Raw genomic sequence first — 17,253 nt, forward strand, 5'->3', positions numbered from 1 at the left:
GACCCTGAGATCATGACAAGCCAAAACCAAGAGTTGGCTACTTAACCGACTGAGCCACCCAGATGCCCCATAATATCATTTCTTTTTGCAGATGTACCTTTCCATTTGGGAGCCAGGATCTGTGCTCTAAGTGGGTTCCTGCAGCAAGGGCTCTGGACATTGTAAAAGTCCCCCCTCTTTTAAAATTTTAAAATTTAAGTTTGAGCCCCAATGTGGGGCTCAAACTCATGACCCCGAGATCAAGAGTTGCATGTTCTACCAACAACCACTTGGGTTGATGCAGGACTAAATCCAAGGACTCTAGGATCACGCCCTGAGCTGAAGGCTACCCAGGCATTCCTAAATAAAATTCCTAAATAAAATCTTTTTTTTAAAAAAAAAAAAAAGCAATTTGAAGATAAAATCTAGCTAAACCACAAGACAGGTTACTCACAAAAAAAAATTGTTGGTTACCAAAAAAATAATTAATTATCGAGATGCCAGGGTGGCTTAGTGGTTAGGCATTTGCCTTTGGCTCTGGGGTGGTCCCAGAGTCCTAGGATGGAGTCCCACACTGAGCTCCCTGCAGGGAGTCTGCTTCTCCCTCTGCCTGTGTCTCTGCCTCTCTCTCTCTCTGTCTCTCATGAATAAATAAATAAAATCTTTAAAGAGAAGAAATATTAAAAAAAAAACAAAAAAAAAAAAGAGAAGAAATATTTAATTATCAGTCTAATCCTAAACAATTAAGGAAATCAAGGTTGCAGAATAGAATATACTATAGATGTTATAAATATAGAAAACTAACAATAATAATATAACTAACAAAAATTTGGACATAGAGGAAGACAGTGAGAGAAATATTAGGAATTAACTGGCAATGGCTACTGGGGCAGGAAGTCAACTAGCCTGTTTTACCTTGAAAGCATGTGATTAATAATAATGAGTCCATCCTCCCATGTTTTTCAAAATCTTTTTTGCTTAAGTTCAGAGGAATATTACAGGAAATGTCATTTTGTAATGAGGAAACATTTATCTAAAGTTCCACCATTCTTTCAATTTCATTTTGATCTCTTTCTTCTATTAAATTCAAATAAAGTTCAAGGTAATGTTTTTGTTTTAAAATAGAACATAGTATGAATTGATAATTTTTTCTATTTTTTTAACCTATGAGATGTCTAAAATAATGTTCATCGAATGTTGGTACAATAATGGCTATTTCTCAGTGCTAAAATAGGATGGTTGGTTTCTTTTTTTGTTCTTTTCTAGTTTGCTTGAATTTTTATGATGAACACGTATCACTTGAACAAAAATGATAAAGTCCTTAGGCTTTTAGATGTATATTTTAAGAATATAATTACAGGGGTGCCTGGGTGACTCACTCAGGTAAATGTCTGCCTCCCACTCAGGTCCTGATCTTAAGGTCCTGGGATCGAGCCCTGTGTCGGGCGCCCTGCCCAGCATGAAGTGTCCTTGTCTCCTTCCTCCTCTACCCCTCCTTACTGCTCATGCTCTCTCTCTCTCTCTCTCAAATAACTAAGTAAAATCCTTTAAAAAAAAAAAAAAAAAGAAGATATAGGCTTAAATTATGCAATGAACTCAGAATATTACTTGGAAACTTTTTTTTAAAGATTTTATTTATTCATGAGAGATACACACACACAAAGAGGCTGAGACATGGGCAGAGGGAGAAGTAGGCTCCATGCAGGGAGCCCGATGTGGGACTCAATCCCAGGACTCCAGGATCACGCCCTGGGCCGAAGGCAGACGCTAAACCCCTGAGCCACCCAGGGATCCCCACTTGGAAACTTGTCAAATTTATATTCCAGTCATGTTCACTTTCTTGCAAAAATAGAACAAATAGATAACATTGGTTTATTTTTTTAAGATTTTATTTATTTATTCATGAAAGATACAGAAAGAGAGGCAGAGACACAGGCAGAGGGAGAAGCAGGCTCCATGCAGGGAGCCCGATGTGGGACTCAATCCCGGGACTCCGAGATCACACCCTGAGCTGAAGGCAGTCGCTCAACCGCTGAGCCACTCAGGTGTCCTGATAACGTTGGTTTAAAAACAAATAACTAGGGATCCCTGGGTGGTGCAGCGGTTTGGCGCCTGCCTTTGGCCCAGGGTGCGATCCTGGAAACCCAGGATCTAATCCCACGTTGGGATCCCGGTGCATGGAGCCTGCTTCTCCCTCTGCCTGTGTCTCTGCCTCTCTCTCTCTCTGTGACTATCATAAATAAATAAAAAAATTAAAATTAAAAAAAAAAAACAACTAGTATGAGATGATTTTGAGCAGCATTTAAAAATTTCTTGTTTTTTTAAAAAATTTGTTTTTAAGTGTTTCTTTTAATTCCAATTAGTTAATATACAGTGTTGTATTAGTTTCACATATAAAATATAGGGATTGGGATCCCTGGGTGGCGCAGCAGTTTGGCGCCTGCCTTTGGCCCAGGGCGCGATCCTGGAGACCCGGGATCGAATCCCACATCGGGCTCCCGGTGCATGGAGCCTGCTTCTCCCTCCGCCTGTGTCTCTGCCTCTCTCTCTCTCTCTCTGTGACTATCATAAATAAATAAAAAATTAAAAAAAAATATAGGGATTAAGCAATTCCATACGTCACCCTGTGCTCATCAGGACAAATGCACTGCTTAATCCTCGTCCTCTATTTCACCACTCTCTTTTCTGCTAACAACGTTTGTTCTCTATAGGTAAGAGTCTGTTTCTTTGGGGGCAGCTGCAGATCATGAGATGAAACCTCTCTCCCCATATGGCTCCCTGCTCAGCAAGGATTTGGCTTGAAGATTCCCTCCTGCTCCTCTCCCCAAATGCGTGCTTGTGCATGCATGTGTGTGTGTGTGTGTGTGTGTGTGTGTGTGTGTGTGTGGACTCTCTGAAATAAATAAATACATCTTTTTAAAAAAGAGTGTTTCGGGGGCACATGCATGGCTTAGTGGTTGAATGTCTGCCTTTGACTCAGGTTGTGATCCCAGGGTCCTGGGATTGAGTCCCGCATCTTTTCTCTCTGCCTATGTCTCTGCCTCTCTCTGTGTGTCTCTCGTGAATAAATAAAAATTTGGAAAAAAAAAAAAGAGTGTTTCTTTGTCTTTCTCTTTTTTCTCTTTGCTTGTTTGTTTTGTTTCATAAATTCCACATTTGAGTAAAATCATATGGTATTTTTCTTTCTCTGGTGTATTTCGCTTAGCATTATACTCTCTAGCTTCATCTATGTCGTTACAAATGGTTGAGCAACATTATTTAGTGAAAAAAGCAAGATGCAGAATAATGTGTATGGTTTGCTACTGTTTGTTTTAAAAAGGTAAATTCAGGGATCCCTGGGTGGTGCAGCAGTTTGGCGTCTGCCTTTGGCCCAGGGCGCGATCCTGGAGACCCGGGATCGAATCCCACATCGGGCTCCCGGTGCATGGAGCCTGCTTCTCCCTCTGCCTATGTCTCTGCCTCTCTCTCTCTCTCTCTGTGACTATCATAAAATAAAAAATAAATAAAAATTAAAAAAAGGAAAATTCAAACATATGTATTTGATTACATGTACATAAAACGTCCTCAAAAGTATTCAGAAGAAACAAGTAGCCTTGGTTGTGTCCAGGGAGAGGAACTGGGTGGCTGGGGAGCAGAGGTGGGAGGAAACCCTTGTACTAATCAAATGTCTTTTGACCCTTTTGCATATTGAACCAAATGAGTTACCTGTCCCCAAATAATTACATTACCTACATTACCTTGTAAAGAACCACACACAACTGTAAAGAATCAAAATGTGTTACAATCTTTCTGGAAAATTCTGAGGTATCCATCTGGTTAAGGACTACTACCACTGGATTGAATAAATGGATATTAAACACATCTTGTATGCCAAGCCCCATGCTAGGTAGCTATGATGCAAAATTCCTGGCCTAATTCAGAATGTCTAAAGAGGAGAGTTTGGGATTTATTCTCCTATACTCTAAGATCTGTAAAACAGACCATGACCTCCTGCATAATATGGCATCCTTCTAAAGCACTATGAAGAGCCCTGAACTCCCATGTAATACCTTCCCACAAGCTGCTACTGGGCCTCCTGCCTCCATGCCCTTTCTGAAATGAGTCCAGCTTCCCTAACCCTCTAGGCTCAAGGCAAATTCTAAATTCCAGTTGGTTCCTCGCAGATATTAGAAATCCCTGAGGACTTGGATTTGCTGCTGTCTAAAGCTCTCAGTTCCACAAGAATGACCTGAATCCCACTTCCTTTGGTTAAACAGAGGTCAGGAATCAGCCACCTTCCATAGCAGGCTACCTGCCAAGCCTAATTCCATCGTTCCTTTCTTTTTTTCCACTCTTCCTTTTTTTTTCTTTTTTTCATATTTATGGTCATCTAATATTTCTTTTTTTTTATTTTTTTTATTTACTTATGATAGTCACAGAGAGAGAGAGAGAGAGGCAGAGACACAGGCAGAGGGAGAAGCAGGCTCCATGCACCGGGAGCCCGATGTGGGATTCGATCCCGGGTCTCCAGGATCGCGCCCTGGGCCAAAGGCAGGCACCAAACCGCTGTGCCACCCAGGGATCCCCTAATATTTCTTTTGTTATTGTCTTTTCTAACAATTAAAATACAGTCAATATGCAACAGCTTTAGAACCTATATGTTTTTTCAACTTGCGTGTACCAATTTTAGCTTCAGTTCACTTTTATTTTTAATAATTTACTGTGGAAAGTTTTGAATACATGTAAAAGTAGGAGCAGTATAACAGCCCCTCATTCCACGTAACCATTACCCCCATATGACAAATCCAGTTTCAACTGTACCCCCAGGCCTCCCCTCCTCCAGCCCCTATTGTATTATTTTAAAGCAAATCCCTGGGGTGCCTGGGTGGTTCAGTCAGTTAAGCATTTGCCTTCACCTCAGTCAGGATCCTGGGGTCCTGGGATCAAGGGTCCTGGGATCGAGCCTAGCCAGCATCTTCTGGCTCCCTGCTCCACGGAGAGCATACTTCTCCCTCTCCCTCTGCCGTAGCTCCCCTTGTTTGTGCTCTCTCTATCTCTTTCTCTGTCAAATAAATAAATAAAAATCTTTAAAAAAAAAAACGAATTCTACACTTCATAACGTTTCCTTTATAATGTTCTTCAGGATAGGGACACCTGGGTGGCTTAGTCTGCCTTCAGCTCAGGTCATGACCCCAGGGTCCTGGGATTGAGCTCAGCTGGGAGTCTGCTTCTCTCTCCTTCTGTACCTACCCGTGCTCCCAACCCTGTAGCTCACGTACTCTTTCTCAAATAAATAAATAAAATCTTTAAAAATATATTCTTCAGGATATATCTCTAAGACATGAGGAATTTTTTTAACATGACCACAGAAGTTTGTCACATCTAAATAAGTAATGATAATTCCTTAATATTATCTAATACATAGTCCATGTTCAAATTTCTTTGATTATCTCATAAACGTCTCTGTACAATTGGTTTATTGAGATCAGAATCCAAAGCAAGTTCACACATTGTATTTGGTTGTTGAAATAGGGAGCTTCTGGGGTGCCTGGGTGGCTCCATGGTTGAGCATTTGCCTTTGGCTCAGGTCCTGATCCTGGGGTCCTGGGATCGAGTCCCACATCAGGCTCCCCGTGGAGAGTCTGCTTCTCCCTCTGCCTATGTCTCTGCCTCTCTTTGTGTCTCTCATGAATAAATAAATAAAATCCTTTTTAAAAAAGAAAAGAGGGGATCCCTGGGTGGCGCAGCGGTTTGGCGCCTGCCTTTGGCCCAGGGCGCGATCCTGGAGACCCGGGATCGAATCCCACATCGGGCTCCCGGTGCATGGAGCCTGCTTCTCCCTCTGCCTGTGTCTCTGCCTCTCTCTCTCTCTGTGACTATCATAAATAAATAAAAATTAAAAAAAAACAAACAAACAAAACAAAAAACAAAATGGATATAAAAAAAAAGAAAAGAAATAGGGAGCTTCTGACATGGCTCCAATGATCCTTGCTGGCTGGTATTCCTCTCCCCTTATTGTAGGCTGGACCTAGTGACTTGCTTGTATGATGAATAGAATCAGAAAAAGTGATGGACCACACTTCCAAGATAAGGCTACGAAAGACTGTGACTTCCGTCTTGGCACTCTTCTTTGGCTCTTCTCTGCTTCTCTGATACAGCAAGACATCAGGGACACCTGGGTGGCTTAGCAGTTGAGTGTCTGCCTTTGGCTCAGGGCGTGATCCTGGAGTCCGGAATTGAGTCCCACATCAGCCTCCCTGCATGGAAACTGCTTCTCCCTCTGCCTGTGTCTCTGCCTTTCTTTCTGTGTGTGTGTGTGTCTGTCATGATTAATAAAAATCTTTTAAAAAAATTAAAAAATAAAGCAAGGCATCATGTGAGCTGCCCTATGGAGAGGTCCACATGAACTGAGAGCAGCCTCCTGCTAAAAGCCAGGGAAAGATTGAGGCCCTCAAACCAACAAGCCTTGAAGAACTGAATCCTGCCAACACCACGTAAGTGAATTTGGAAGCAGATATGTGTGCGCCTTGAGATGATTGCAGCCCTAGGGGCACCTGGGTGGCTCAGTTGGTTAAGCATCTGCCTTTGGCTCAGGTCATGAAGTCAGGGTCCAGGGATGGAGCTTGTTTCAGGCTCTCTGCTCAGTGGGGAGCCTGCTTCTCCCTCTCCTCCTTCCCACTTGTGCTCTCTCAGAAATAAATAAATAAATTCTTTAAAAAAGAGAGAAATGACTACTACATCCCTGACATTGTTTGCAGGCTTGTGAGAGCCTCTCAGCCCAGATCCCTGACCGACTGAAATGGAAATAATGAATATTATTTTAAACCAAGTTCTGGGGTAACTTGTTACACAGCAGTAGATAACTAACCCTGTTGTGATGTCTCCTGAATCTCTTTCATCAACAGTTCACTTACCTCTTGTGGTCTTTTTCTTGCCAGGCCTGGTCCTGTTTGGAAGACAAAGTTGTATTATTCAGTGTCCTTCAAAGCAGGACCCAGAATCCCCTGGGAGATGGGGTGGCAGTGGCTCCCATACTAAAAATACAGATGCCTGGGCTCCTTGGAACTTCCTGAATCTCTGAGGGGACTAGGACTCTCTACTGCTAAGAGCATCCCAGGGGATTCTTTTGTCTGCTGAAGGCTGGAATCAGACAAAGTTGGTTTGGAGGCTTGGCTTTAACACTACCTGTGGGGCACTGTGTGGCCTCACCTCTCTCATCATCTGAACCTCTGTCTCCTCACCTGCAGGATAGGATCCTCATCGCATTTACTCTGTAGGAGGATGTGCCTTGCTGTTCCCTTTCCTACTCTCTTGGTTCACGGATTTGCCCTCTTTCATGAGAGAGAAAGGGAATAAGTTATAGGTAGAGTGAGGCAATTGGGCCTAGAGATGTTCTCACACACATCCTCACATGCTCAGTGTTACTGGTTCACATACTCAGTGTTACTGAGTAACATGTACACACTCAAGTAAACATGTACACAGTCAAGTCCTTGCACAGGAGAGCCAATTTGGTTTCTCAGTTTGCTGAAGTTTCTTCTGTGTTCTAAGGCAACTTCCACTATTTATGGGGAAGTAGATCCAATTGCATGTGAACTGTTGAAGACTTAAGAAATTCTTGGGAGTCTGAAAAGTTAAACACCTTTTTTAAAAAAATTTATTTATTCATGAGAGAGAGAGAGAGAGAGGCAGAGACACAGGCAGAGGGAGAAGCAGGCTCCAGGCCGGGAGCCCCATGCGGGACTCGATCCCGGGATCCCAGGATCCTGCCCTGGGCCAAAGGCAGGCGCCAAACCACTGAGCCACCCAGGGATCCCTAAACACCCTTTTTAAAATATATATATTATTTATTTATTTATTCATGAAAGACACACACAGAGAGAGAGAGAGAGAGGCAGAGACACAGGCAGAGGGAGAAGCAGGCCCTATGCAGGGCGCCCTACACAGGGCGCATGGCGTGGACTCAATCCCAGGTCTCCAGGATCCCGCCCTGGACCCAAGGCGGCGCTAAACCTCTGAGCCACCAGGCTGCCCCTAAACACCCTTTTTTGAACTTCTTTGGATTCTTTCTGCAAACTGTTACTGAATCTATGTCATTCAATTATTCTTCATCTTTATGCCAAATATCTCACACAGTCCTTCTTTTAGTTTTCTATTGTTTCCTAAATTTAATGACTTCAAAACAACAATCTTTTATGATATCTCATGCAGGTCACGATTGAGTCGGGGCATAACAGAAATGGCTTGTGTCTGTTCCACCATGTCTGGCATCTCAGCTAGATTTGAAAGCAAGAGGACTAGAGGCATTTGAAGGTTCATTCACTCACACGTGTGGCTGTGAATGCTGGCTGCTGGTTGAAGGTCTAGCCTAGGGCTGCCACCCACCTGTGGCCTTTCATGTGGCCTGGCTTTCCTCACAACATGGGGCCTGGGTTTTACAGAGAGACATTTCTCATGACTTAGCCTCAGAAGCCACACACCAGCACTTCGGCCTCATTCTGGTTGTTACTAGTGAGTCACTCAAACAAGCGCACATTCAAGGGTGGGAGAATTCAGCTTCCTCCTTTCGAAGGGAGGCGTACCAAAGGATTTATGGACATATTTTTATTTATTTTTATTTTTTATTTATTTTTAAAAGATTTTACTTATTCATGAGAGACACACACAGGGAGAGAAAGAGGCAGAGACACAGGCAGAGGGAGAAGCAGGCTCCACGCAGGGAGCCTGACATGGGACTCGGATCCGGGGTCTCCAGGATCACACCCTGGGCTGAAGGCGGCGCTAAACTGCTGAGCCACTCGGGCTGCCCAATGGACATATTTTTAAATCTTTTTATGAACGAAAATATCAGTAGAAGCATAACCCATCAGTGTTTCTGTATTGTGAGACAGTGTGTGTCAGTAATTATGAGCAATATTTGGATGTACTGACAGTAAAACAAAAAAGAGAGAGAAAGAAAGATGTGCTTAAATTTATCAACCTTTTATTTTTTACATTACGGGTGTTGCATTTTATGACTTGATTTAGAAGGCTTTCTCTTAGACTAAGCTTTTCTTTGATTTTTTTCTTCCAGTTTTTTTTTTTGTTGTTGTTGTTTTGTTTTGTTTTGTTTAGATTTTTATTTATTTACTCATGAGAGACAGAGAGAGAGAGAGGCAGAGGGAGAAGCAGGCTCCATGCAGGGAGCCTGACATGGGACTTGATCCCAGGTCTCCAGGATCAGGCCCTGGGCTGAAGGCAGCACTAAACCGCTGAGCCACCCAGGCTGCCCCTTTCTTCCAGTTTTAAGATATTACTGACATATAACACTGTACAAATTTAAGGTGTATAGCACAATGACTTGACATCTATATATACATTTTAAAGATTTTATTTATTAGGATGCCTTGGTGGCTCAGCGGTTGAGCATTGGCCTTCGGCCCAGGGCATGATCCTGGAGTCCTGAGATCAAGTTCCACATTGGGCTCCCTGCACGGAGCCTGCTTCTCCCTCTGCCTGTGTCTCTGCCTCTCTCTGTGTGTCTCTCATGAATAAATAAATAAAATCTTTAAAAATTATAATAAAGATTTTATTTATTTATTTTAGAGAGAGAGCAAGCAGGGGGAAGGGCTGAGGGAGAGAGAGAATCTCAAGCAGATGTTGAGCTGATGTGGCTTGATCTCATGACCCTGAGATCGTGAACAGCTGAAACCACTTAACTGACAGCGCCACCCAGACGCCATATATATATGTAAATGATTACCACCATAAGTTTAACTAACATCCATCACCTCATGTAGTTACACAAAAATAATTTTACCTGTGATGAAAACTTTTAGAATTTACTCTCTCGGGCAGCCTGGGTGGCTCAGCGGATTGGTGCCGCCTTCAGCCCAGGTCATGATCCTGGAGACCCGGGATCGAGTCCCATGTCGGGCTCCCTGCATGGAGCCTGCTTCTCCCTCTGCCTGTGTCTCTGCCTCTGTCTCTCTCATGAATAAATAAAATCTTAAAAAAAAAAAAGAATTTACTCTCTCAGCAACTTTCCAATATATCACACAGAAGTGTTAACTATAGTCATCACGTTTTACATCATATCCTCACTATTTATTTATCTAAACCAAAGTTTAGACCTTTCGACCATCTTCACACAATTCCTCCACCCCCCGCCCCCTCCCAAATCCTACCTCACAACACAAATCTGATCTCTTTTTCTTCTTTTTTTAAGATTTTTAATTTATTTATTCACGACAGACACAGAGAGAGAGACAGAGACACAGGCAGAGGGAGAAGCAGGTTCTATGCAGGGAGCCGGCCGCAGGACTCGATTCCTGGTCTCCAGGATCACGCCCTGGGCTGAAGGTGGCACTAAACCTGTGTACCACCGGGGCTGCCCTGATCTCTTTTTCTATGAGTTCGGTTTTTTGAGATTTCACAAATAAATTAGATCATACCGTGTTTGTCTTTCTTGGTCTGACTTACCTCACTTAGGCCAATGCCCTTCAAGTCCATCCATGTTGTTGCAAATACCAGGATTCCCTCTCATTTATGGTTGAATAGTATTCCATTGTATGCCCATACCACATTTTCTTTATCCATTCATACATATGGACACTTAGGTCATTGCCTTGTCTTAGCTATTGTAAATAATGCTCAAGCCCAAGCTTTTAAAATATTCTTCTATATTTTTGCTTAGTAATTTCAGAGATCTCTTTTACATGTAAATCTTTAATCACTTATTTATTAGCTTTGGTTTGATCCTGGAGAAAGCTCTGAAGCCCAAATTGTACTACCAGGTTAGTTCCACCTGGAGGTGAGGCCTTTCATACATCTGTGCCAGTCTGCCATTGACCAAGGTCTGCCAGGAGGAGGAGGAGTGCTGGGCAGGTATCCAGAGATGGGAGCAGCTGGGCGATGGGTGTACTATTGTAAAGGGATCTGGCGGGGCACCCACAGCGTGCACTACAGTTCACTTTTGCACCGTTCACACCTACTTGCTTTCCCCGTAAAGTTCACTCCATGCAGGTACAATTTCTCCAGGATTCTGATTGGTCACAATTTCTTTTTTTTTTTTTTTTAAATATTCACATCCACACTCATTTTTTTATAAAGATTTTATTTATTTATTCATGACAGACACACAGAGAGAGGCAGAGACACAGACAGAGGGAGAAGCAGGCTCCCCGCAAGGAGCCAGATGTGGGACTCGATCCCAGATCCTAGGATCACACCCTGAGCCAAAGGCAGACGCTCAACCACTGAGCCACCCAGGCGTCCCTGATTGGTCACAGTTTCTAGGTAAACTTAGAAGAGGAGAATTAGTTCTACAACCTCCCCTGATAGTCATCATCTCCTTCCTCTGACACTCACTCATTCTAGCCCTCCTTTCCCTTCTACTCCTGGCTTCAGCTAGTATTTCTGCTGGTCTCCATAGCCTACCTGGTGGGTTGATACTGGCCCTCATCTGAAGGGTTGAGTCCCTAGTTACCATGCCCTATCAGGCCATGGCTTATAGTACTTGCCCATTTACAATTAAAACTCAGCATGGCTATCTGGAGATACCCCAGTGGATTACCTGAGCACTAAACATACTCTTGCTACCCGCACTGCATAGCAGCAGTCCTACCTCCTGGTGATGACCGAGATCTATTAACCCTGCCAGTACGGCAAGTCCTTTGTCTGCTGGTCTGTTGGGATAAGGAGACCAAACAGACCAGGTGGCAGATGTAGCTCAAAAGTAATTGGGACTCTTTCCATGGTCTGGCAGAAATGTCCCTTCCTACTCCAGGAATTGTGATCTCTAGACACACAGGGCCTAAAGTTACAGGGCTGGCTGTACAATTCTTCTAAGGAGGTTACTGGGAGTAATGGTAAACAGGGCCACTCCTGCTTCCAATCCTAGGTTTCCAGACTCATATACCTATGTTCTGGGGCACGGCACCATAAAGCAGCATTGCTTTAAGGTATATATTGCATACTAAAAGATATTGCAGTGTCCTCTTCAGGCTGGCATCTCAGCTTCACCTTCCAGAGGTTGTTCCATTATCCTAAGAGGCCAGCAGCTACTTGATGGTACATCAAATGGCAGTGTGTCCACCATTGCATTTCCTTTACTGTAAATGTGTCCCTTGGTCAGACAGAGAAGGAGGCAGCTATGAGTCCGTTGCCTGCAGTCCTATCAGCCAGGAGATAGGTGCCCTGCTAGGAAAAGGGATCTGGGGCAGCCAGGTGGCTCAGTGGTTTAGCACCTCCTTCAGCCCAGGGCGTGGTCGTGGGATCGAGTCCCACGTCAGGCTCCCTGCATGGAGCCTGCTTCTCCCTCTGCCTGTGTCTGTGCCTCTCTCTCTGTGTCTCTCATGAATAAATACATTTTAAAAATCGTAAAAAAAAAAAAAAAGAAAGAAAGAAAAGGGATCTGAGTGGGACATCAGTTGCATGCATTACAGGATCTCATTCAAACCTTTCCCTATAACTTTCCAGCTGTCCTAATACCTTTTATTTTATTGTTTCATTTCATTACATTTTAAAGATTTACTTGTTTATTTGAGAGAGCATGAGCTGAAGGGGCAGAGGGGAAGAGAGAGAGAATCTCAAGCAGACTACTCGTTGATCTTGTTGCCCAACGTTGGGCTCAACCTCACACACTGTGATCAAGGACCTGAGCCGAAACCAAGAGTTGGACGCTCAAGGGACTATGCTATCCCAGCACCTTGCCTTTTATTTTAATGGTTTATCCTTTTCCTCCCTTATTTTAAATGGCCCTTTTATCACATCCTAAATTGCAATGTATACATGGGTCTATTCCAGTTTCTTCTACTCTATTCTGTTCCATTAACCTACTTGTCCAGTTCCTTATCTCCATCACACAGTTTTAATATAGTAGAGTTTTGGGGTAGTTTTTCTTTTTTAAAATATTTTATTTATTCATGAGAGACAGAGAGAGAGAGAAAGAGAGAGAGAGAGAGAGAGAGAGAGAGAGGCAGAGACATAGGCAGAGGGAGAGGCAGGGTCCCTGTGGGGGAGCCTGATGCAGGACTCCATCCCAGGACCCCAGGATCACAACCTGTGCCAAAGTCAGATGCTCAACCCCTGAGCCACCCAGGTGTCACTACCCTGGGTAAGTTTTCTTTTTGGTAGAGTCTGCTCATTTGATTAGACTCTGTTTATGTGTTATGTCTTTGGGAAGTTCAGGTCACAGAATGAGAATTCAGAGTGTAACCTCTGGATAAAGGACAGCCCTGCTGGCTCTAACTTCACTTTCTCCCGGTTTTTAATCCAACACCCTAACCTACCAGAAGCCTCTGCTCCTAAGACAGGGCTTGTTACACCTACTCCCCTGGCCTTCCTCCTCAGGCCTTGGTCTGCTCAGGAACCAGAGGCCAAGTTTGGCTGGATTCCAAAGGTTGCAAAGGGCCGAGTTGGGACTGGATTAGGACATATGGACAGATCACTGGTGGATCTGTGGGTCTTGCTTGGTCATTGTGGTGTCCAACCACCTTGGGGACAGACAGGGGTGCAGATAATGGGAGAGCAAAGGAGCTTCATCTGGGGATGGCAACGAACAGCATCAGCTTCTGGTGAGACTACAGAGATGGAGACAGATGGGCTGTGAGGTGGGGACAGTCAGGGTGGCAGAGCTGATGACCTTTGCCAAGACAGATGTCTTGGGATAAATCAGGGCCTGGGCTGGGGGCCAATCCCTCCAGCTGTGAAGGGCACCTAGGGATCCAATGAGAGAGAAAGTGAAGCCCCCATGAGAGGTAGGAGGCAGTGGAGTTGGGTGAGGGTAAGCCTACCCTCTGGGGTGAGGCCCAGCCCCACGTCCACCGTCTACCTGTGAATAGCACCAGATCGAGTATCTGCCTCCTTCTTGCCCTCCTCCCTTCCTGCCCTCCTCCTCCTCCACCACCTCCCCCTTCACCACCTAGCCTGGCCTACGCCTCAGTGCACCCACTCAAAGGGCCTAGTCTAATCCTCTGACATCACCGCTGCCCAGCACAGGCCCTTTCTGGCAGCCCTGGCAGCGCCCCCCCCTCAGAGATCTCATTTAGGATCACCTACCCCAGAGCCCATCTTTCCTTCAAACTCTTCCCTCCTTTAGCTCACAGTTCAGATCAGAGACACCCCAGATCTGGTCCCGAGCTGGGGGGCAGGAGTCTAGGATCAGTTCTGGCCTTGCTGTGTGACTCCAGGTAAGTAGCTATCCCTCTCTGGGCCTCAAGCTCCTTATTAAATCTCCTTGCTTCCCCAGTAAATCACAGCAACCTATGTTGGCTTCTTCTCAGCACTTTGTTGCTTCAGGACATTTTGTTTTTATCAGCTCACACCTTTGTTATTGCTCTCCCCCTCTGGACTGTGCACTCTTGTGAGGCAAGGACCCGGCCCATCTTACATCCACCCTGGTACCAGCACACAGAAGAGGTTCTGTTAGTATCTGCCCACTGAATGCATACATGGGTGAATGAATGAACAGATGTATCTCCTGCCTTTGCAGGAAGGGTGTGGGCCTTCTTTCTCCACACCAGGGAGGAAGGTAGAGCAGTAGTCCATCCCCCAACTGGATAGAAGTGGGGTGGGGGTCTGACCGAGCACTCTGACCCAGTGAGTGGGCAGGGACTGAGAACTGAACTGCCCCCTCATGGAGAGACTGGCAAAGTTTTGAAGAAGGATCAGAACCCAGCACCAATCTCCCCATCTCCTCTGCCGCAAGTCTTCCCCAGGTAGAAAGGGTCTTAGGTATGTGTCTGTGGTCTGTATGTGCTGTGTCTGGGCAGAGGGCAGCCACTGGCCCAAGATCTTCCAGGATAGCAGGGACTAAGACATGGCAAGATCTCAGGATTCCTGACCTCCAGCCACAGGTGTGTGTCTGTGTGTGCATGTGACCATGATGTGTTCACACCCCACATATGTATGTGTCTGCTCCACGTGTGTACTTCTGGTGGGGCCTCTGGGTGTGGCTACGTGTTTGCATGTCTGCATGTGTCAGTGGGGACACGTGTGCACTGTGCCTCTGTAACACGTGCAGGCCTGGCAGGACGTGTGTGATTCCGCACATGTGCAGGCTGAGTCCCTGAGGGTGTCAGCTCCACGAGGGCAGGGCTTTTTGTCTAGCTTGTTCTTGGTTCTACCCCAGCACCTGGAACAGGGCCCAGCACATAGTAGGCACCAGTACTGCCTAAATGAATTAAGGTAGGGAAGTGCTCACGTCTGGTGTGTGCCCGGTGCCAATGTATGTGTCTATGCCTCTGTGTGTGTGTGTGTGTGTTGTGTGTGTGTGTAGACGTGTGCATGCTGCTGTGTCTAAGGGCGTACCTTGGTTGTGGGTGATGTTGCTCACATGCCACCACTCCCATTCCTTTTCCAAACTCCTAGGGAAGCCAGGGCCCAATGCCTGGGTCCCAGTGGGGCGGAGCAGGAGGCCGCCTCCTCACAAGAAACTGGATCCCAGGACGTGCGGAGCAGCAGGGAGCAGGGCGGCCCCTTTGTCCCCCCCCCCCCATAATCCCCTCCCAGCCTTGACCCCTCCCTCCTAGCAACCAGGGTTTAAGGTAGAGTTTGGGGACTGTTGGGGACTAGGGTGTCATCTCAGTGTCCCCTTCCTTGCCTGTCCCTTGTTTCTGGAACTTCTGCACCTGTGCCCCCTCACACACACACACACACACACACACACACACACACACCCTAGGGTGTGACTCCTTCCCTCCTTGGGCGGCCTCAGCACTCAGCTCAGGTATAAAGCCACCTGAGGGGTGGGAGGACAGGTGCCCCAGAAGGATCCTGAGCCTGGAGAGAAGAAGGAGCCAAGGAGAGAGCATGAGCTATCAGCTAGGTGAGTGCGGGGGATGGAGTGCCAGAGCCTAGAGACCAGGAGGGGGGCTACTCACTAGGTTCTCTGGCCCTTCAAAATCCTGTGCCTGGCCATTTTTGAATGCTAGGAACCTCCAAATCCTTACACACAGAAGGTTTCATTCCTCATTCATTCATTCATTCAAGAAGAATTACTGAATACCTATTATGCACATTTGATACAGTAGTGAACAAACAGACAAAAATCTACGGCCTCATGGGGATTTCATTCTGCAGACAGACAATACACATCATCATCATAAGTAAGCAAATTACAGGACACCTGGGCAGCTCAGTCGGTTAAGCGTCTGCCTTCAGCTCAGGTCATGATCCCAGGGTCCTGGGATCAAGTCCCCCATCGGGGCTCAGTGGGGAGTCTGCTTCTCCCTGTCCCTCTGCCCCTCCCCACGGCTTGTGTCCTCTCTCTTTCTCTCCCCTGCCAAATAAATAAAATCTTTTTTAAAAGTAAGTGAATTATAGTGTCAGTGTGATAGAAGGTGAGTGGAACGAGCCAATTTTTGGAATGAATGAATGGGCCTTCACTGTCAGCCTTCTCTTAAGTTCTGAACTTAGGGAACTCAGAAATGTAGAAAGGGGAACAATGGAGGCCATCAGATTTGTCTCTCATCTCCATTGCTTCCTGCTGGTGACCTTAGGTAACCATCCCCCAGCCTTACGCTGGGAATATAATTGGCCCTGACCTGTAAGGGGACAATTCGCAGCCTTTACTCAAATTTAAAATGGGCATATCCCCACTTTCAAAAGTCCCCAAAGAATCTGTGATATGGCTGTTTACGGCAGCACTCAGTCACGCAAAAAATATTTATTAAGTTCTGTGCTAGGTGCTGGGGAACCAGCAACAAATGAATCAGGGGAGGTCTCCTCTTTCCTGGAGCCACCATTCTAGGGGGAGAGACAGTAACAAACAAGCAGACAAATAAATAAATAAACAAAATAGCAAAAGTCTCTGAAGACTATAAATCAGGGAGGGGGAAGGGGTTTTTGATATATGGTCAGGACAGCTTATCTGAGTGGAGGCCTGAAGTACAAGAAGGGGCCAGCCTTGGGAAGGTCTGGGGTTGGTCCTGGCAGGGCCTGAGGAGGAATGGGATGGGAGGCCAGTCCAGTGGGGCCAGGCCTTTGTAGGCCACCAGAGGGCTTTGGTTTCCACACTTCCTCTGTGTGAGGTGGGAGCAGAGGGAGTGTTAGGGCACAGGAGGGATCTAGTTGTTGGGGGTTGGGCCGCAAAGGTGGAAGCAGAGACAGGGTGCAGGGAGGGTACTGCCTGTAACAGTCCAGGTGAGAGGGCTGGTGGCTGGGACTCAGGTGATGGCAATGGAAGGAGGGGGGAAGTGGGTAGATTCTGGATACAGCTTTTCAACTTTTACAACTTTTTATTAAAAAGAACAAACAGAAAAGGACACAACTTATAAAGTGTACAGTTCCATGAATTTTCACAAAGTGATCGTA

At 45.6% G+C, this 17,253-nt stretch overlaps 1 long non-coding RNA gene across 1 annotated transcript in view; it reads right to left on the minus strand.

Annotated features, from left to right (window-relative positions):
* The window catches only part of LOC140598289 (uncharacterized), a 55,231-nt gene that overhangs the window by 2,726 nt on the left and 35,252 nt on the right, over positions 1 to 17,253 (minus strand). Inside the window, exon 2 of the long non-coding RNA XR_012000578.1 lies at positions 6,873 to 6,904. This is a non-coding gene — a long non-coding RNA (uncharacterized lncRNA). The remainder of the gene's footprint in view (positions 1 to 6,872; positions 6,905 to 17,253) is intronic.

This window comes from Vulpes vulpes, chromosome 3 (assembly GCF_048418805.1).
Source record: "Vulpes vulpes isolate BD-2025 chromosome 3, VulVul3, whole genome shotgun sequence".
In the NCBI taxonomy this organism is placed as follows: Eukaryota; Metazoa; Chordata; class Mammalia; order Carnivora; family Canidae; genus Vulpes; species Vulpes vulpes.